The sequence below is a fragment of the Melitaea cinxia genome, chromosome 6 (genome assembly GCF_905220565.1).
Source record: "Melitaea cinxia chromosome 6, ilMelCinx1.1, whole genome shotgun sequence".
Classification (NCBI taxonomy): domain Eukaryota; kingdom Metazoa; phylum Arthropoda; class Insecta; order Lepidoptera; family Nymphalidae; genus Melitaea; species Melitaea cinxia.
Genome location: NC_059399.1, coordinates 3,212,837 through 3,218,836, shown reverse-complemented (window position 1 = coordinate 3,218,836; position 6,000 = coordinate 3,212,837).

Genomic DNA, 6,000 nt, shown 5'->3' with positions numbered 1-6,000 from the left:
AAACGAAGGGATTTCGGTTTTCATAAGACGAATAAAGCTATACTAGTTCAAACATCGGTATAGCCGGACAAAGTTTTGTGAGCAATTGTGAAGATATTTTATTTACAGACTCGAGTCTCGCCGGTGAACGCTCGGTCGCGTTGTATCACAAATCGCAGACCGATTTCTATGTGAGAGTTCATTCAATATCATTCAATAATTCCTGTTGAACATTTGATTTATTTTTAATATTTTTATAACTTTCAGTTTAAAATACACTTTAGTTAGCTGAAAACGTGGGGTAAATTATAGTTTCTGCATTGTGTTGATTTGGCTAATATTATTTTACATTGATTGTTTATTTAAAATTATTTATCTTTTCCGCTTGCTAAGTGTGTAAACACTTTATTAAAATAAGTGTTTTCATTTAATTTCACTTCATATAGTAAATATAAATTGACAAAAATTTAATAACATTGATTCGCTAGATTAAAAGGTAAATGTGTACTTTTCAAAGATTAAATAACATTAAAAAAGTAAACAAAGTTACATTTTTTAAAAGGAAACAATACTAAATCATACCTCACAATCCTACATGTGTGACTTCCTTCAAACAATTTAGTCTCATAGGTGTAAGTACAAAAAATGCTCAATTTCCTATGTCACATCCGATAGTGGAGAAAGACGCATACACAAAAAATCTCTACAAAATTATATCGACCAACTTTGAATTGCTTTTAGGTTTTTGATTACGTAATACTAACGACTTTATTAAATATAAAATACGGTTCAAAATCGCATGATCTAATATCAATATTATAATTTAATCTTGTGAGGTATTAAGGCATAAGAAAAAGTGGTAGTGTGGGAAAGATTGTTGTAAAAAACGCCACATCTGCGTCTTTATTCAACAGGATTCGAGTGCCTCAATGGGATGGGACGGTAACTCTATATCGGGAGATTCTTCTTATCATTGTACTGTCTTTTAATCACGGCACATCTTTTGTTTTGCGTTAAAATTAAACGTTTGCGTCAGGAGCGACGCTTTAGGTATAATGTCGATGTAAGCAGATCCGAGCGCGACATATGTTTCCAATTTATGCGCTTGCGACAAATGCTTTTTTATTTTACTAATAAATATTTTGGCGTATAATTTTTATATTAATATTAAGAAGTTGTTTGACATCAAAATGTCCTCTTAATAAATTGTTTATTTTTCTGTTTATATAAAATCTTTGATGGCTCACGTTTGAGATAATTAAACTTAATACGCATAAGTTTAGTTTATACTAGCAATACAGAGCTAAAATCCTTGTTTGTTGGAACTTGCTAATCACTAGATCCAGAACGATTACTAAAAAGACAGAATTACGAATAGTCTATTTATTGACGAAGATAGGCATAGGTAAGTTTAGGCTATAATAGAACACATTAAAATTTACGTTGATAGCTAATAATAATAATACTAAAAGTTAAAAATGTTTTGGTAATAAAACAATAGCATGAATTAGGATCTAAACAACAATAATCAGTGTGATGTACGTATCCTGTGTATGTGGTTATTACACTTGATGATGGCGTGAGCAGGAGTTGTGTGAGAAACCAACTCGCCGTAGATTTAGTATTGATATACTGGACATAAGCTTATTACACTAATAATTTATGGATGTATGCAATACTGCAAAATGTTAATGAAGTTTTATTAGCCAAGAAATATATTTGTACTTTTAAAACACATGTTTATTTATAAATTAAAAATATCTGTATTCACTATACTATATATACTTTTTAGGTTGTAATATTTCTGTAACTTGCAATTATATATTAAAATTTTTAGTCGTTTTGTTATATGTTGTGACAAATTAATATTTATGTAAAGGTTTAAAATTAATTCGTGGAATATTATCGCCTGACATGAAAATTTTATTTTATTATAACACAATACCTAACGGTTTTACGATTATTATTTGTTATACGTTATTACAATTATATGTTTGTTTTACGATTAAACTGTTATTTTATGATTAACATTTGCGTGCTCCTAATGATTTCTTTGATAAAATCTTTGTTACAAACTATACAGAACATTTATTAGACTTTAATTTTTAATATATATGTGTGATATTTATTTATTAATTTCAAGTACTAAGTTAACATGATCGATTGATATATCACATAGCTATCGATAGCTTTATCAGCAAAATGATCAGTGTAACGGAGATATCAGTTTCCGGTGCAGGTATTATGCGCAGGCGCCGGATGTGATACTTTGTATTACACAACCGGTAGTACTATAAAAAAATTATCAAATGACAATCGTTGTAATTCGACTATTTGATACATTATGTCATCTTTCTACTTATAAAATTACAAAAAATAAAATAAAATTTTACTACGTCACTAAAGTTAAACACGTCTACAACAAACCCACTGAAACACAATGGGTATTGCATTAACGCGTTCGTACGTTTTCAATGGAATTGCAAACATGAAAACAGCAAGCGAACTTCAAGTTCAGCTTTCAAGATTCAAGGATTTCTGAACGTCATCTAAACATGCATCGCTCGTTGCGCCAGAACGCGTCGGGACAAAAAAGCGACAACATCCGACACTAAAAATAAGCCGTATATTTACAGCGCAAAGCTGAAAGCGCAATGCTTTCGCTGCAACGGTTGTACGGTTGCCCTTGACAACCGAGACCCAGATACTATCGCGTTCCACACACACAGCGGTTCCACTCACCCGCACACGCAAATGACAGACGAATCCTTGCACACCGGTACACGTATCGCCGAATAACAACGCACTCACACTCGAGCGACTGGCGTTCCGTTCCGACTGAGCTTTTTAATCTTTTTTTTTTCGACGAACGCTCTTTGTGCGCATCTACAAAGAGTTTCGCCTTGTGATTACTAGTCGGGACATTTTGATCGCGCTTTAAAGGCTTGATGACGCAACGGTGGTATAATTTTCTTTTGATTTTTAAAAAGAATTAATTCAATGCTAGTTCTTTACAAAGCATAAATCCTTGAATATATATTTCTTTTTACTGTTCTGTATATTTGGTAAAAAAAATATATTTTAAATATCTTATAACATCACACACACGGTCGTCTGTTCCTATGGTAAGCAACTTAATACTTGTGTTACAGGTAACAACCGACTGTTATGACTAAATTTTTCTTGATAACTATACATGGTATTAATACATATAAATAAATACAAATATGATACCCAGACTCAGGCAGGAATCGAACCCACAACCCGCGGAACAGAAAGCAGGGCTACTGTACAAACTGCGCCAACGGGCTAGTCAATAAATACAATAAAATACAAGATAATTCATATTTTATGTATGTAATATTTTCCAATTATTCTGTTGTAAAATAACAAGAAATAGAAAAATCCATTTATAATAATGTTGAAGTGAAATTTTAATGATCTCGACGCGAATTCTCAGTTAGTTTCGAAAATGCTCAAGTGGCGTAAGTTGTAGTCGTAAAAAAACTTTTCCTTTCCCGAGGAAAATCGGCCGCGACTCGAGGGGCGAAGAAAAAATTCGAAACAAGCAGGTTGCAATTTAGTCCCTTTTCGTAGAGTAAACAAAAGACTTCTTTGAAGTTCAATTTAGGAATTAGATAAAATACTAACGTAAAAAAGAAAAGGAAAATCTTATATACAATCTATATACGTAAACTCAATATCTAGCTATGCGGGACCCTGGTGGGCTCTAGTACTTCTCAGCAAATCAAGGATTTGTATGAAATTTCATAACTCCTCATTTACATTGATTGATAGGTTTCACGGCTTTCAGTTGTGCCAGTATAACACGGTTGATTCCGCCGATGTAATGTTTGTGTAGATGTAGTGTTTGTGTGATAATGACGTAATTAGTTTACATCAGCAAATCTTACCGTTTAACGTCTATAGTATATTCATTTACTCCGGTTAAGTACTAGCGACCCGCCCTGGCTTTGCAGGGGTGCAATACTGATCATCATCATCATCATTCATCATTCCAGCTTATTACAGTCCACTGCTGGACATAGGACAAGTTCGAGCCAAAAATGCGTGAACTCATGTGTGTTGCCCATAGTCACCACGCTGGGCAGGCGGGTTTGTGACCGCAGGGCTGGCTTTGTCGCACCTAAGACACTGCTGCCCGTCTTCGGCCTGTGTGTGTTTCAAAGCCAACGGTTAGATAGCTATCCCACCATCGGTCAGCTTCTTAAGTTCCAAGCTGGTAGTGGAACCTTGTTATCCCTTAGTCGCCTCTTACGACACCCACGGGAAGAGAGGAGGTGGCTATATTCTTTGGTGCCGAAGCCACACAGCACAACGCTGATGACACAATGCTGATACTAAATACTATCTACAACAAAAGGTGCGTTAGAAACCTCTAAAATTATCAGTGTTTCTGTACGATATTATGCAAGTATTATACACATAAACGTTCTTGAATTACTCTAACTATTAAGAAAAAAAACACATCAAAATCCGTTGTGTAGTTTTAAAAATCTAACCGTACTGTATAGGAACAGACAGATCAGACAGAGTAGTTGCGTCACAAATAAAGCATTTAACAAATAGTTTACACTTTTTGTTTTAAGATATGACAATTTATTTTTATATTTTTAACGAAAACAAATTATTCACAAACTAAATAATGTAAATAAAATGTAAGCATTTCTTATATGAATATATCTATTCCATCCAGAACCAATGTTGTCCCGGATGTAGCTTATTCACATCGTTTTCGAAGGGTTAAGATAAACATCGATTTAAGTACATCTAGTTTTGAATTATTTTTGTTAAAGTGCTAATAGAAGGTCCAAAAGAGTTTCTTTAGGTTTAAAGTGTGATAATATCTAATTCTTTTATCTTTCTAAAATTAATTTCACTGTACCATTGAAATCAGTACGGTATTATACACCTATTCAACTACCTCTGGTATCCACAAATTACTGTCAAAATGCTTTCCTGTGGCGCGCGAGTAAAGGCTTAAATAATCTGTGTAGACAGAGCGATTTTGATGTATTCAGTTCGGGTGTGGTGGTGGCGAGGCGATTATTGAACCAGAATTTCTTTGCATTGTTTAGTTGATATATGTATATGTAATGTTTAAAAAAGGTTATGTAATAATATCTTGACATGCAACTACTCTGTCCGCATGATATGTTTATTTATTTACTAGTTCTTATACGTGAAGACCTTTCATTAGCCAAATGTTGTTTAGTTCAATTTGCTATGTGTTGTTATTTGTGCTGTTGGTTTTCCGAATATTAAATAAATAAATAAATATCTGAATCACCAGATCGAGCTTTGAAGTTCCTTTTATATAAAATACTAGCTTTTACCCGCGGCTTCACTCGCATTAAATTTTTTATTAATAAAAAGCCTTTTATGTTACCTACTTCTAATCCCTGCAAAAATCAAACATCTACCTAAAAAATTATGTACAAAAAGTGAAAACCAATTGAATATATATGTAATATTTTCCAGACGCGTAGTAGAATTTGTCTTTAAGTCGCAAAAACTATGAGTCATGATGTTTCTACAAAGTCTTATAGCGGATGATACCTAAGACTTACGATTGAGTTTTAAAAGCTCTTAGTATACATAGTCAGTTAAAGCTATGAGTAAAACCAGTCTTTCATGTATAAAAATTATATTTCGCAACATTTAGCACTCAAACAATTAATAATAACTACTATTACAAATAGTATACAAACTGCGTTATTTCTCCAGCACTTAGATTAATGGTTACTGCTCTGGCTCTAAATAAACAGTTTCTTGTATATAAAAGTATTCTTTTAAAGAGAATAGAAGATAATAAAAGAAAAATCTGTTTTTATTAACCTAACAAGCTGCTTACACAACAATAAAATTGATTCGTCAAAACAATACAGCTAAAAATAAGATAGTTATGTATCAGCGAATAGTTGGTTTTAATTTAAAACTTACAAAAATAGTTAGCTCAAAATAGTGGATCTGAAATAGAGCGTGGCACTACCATACCCT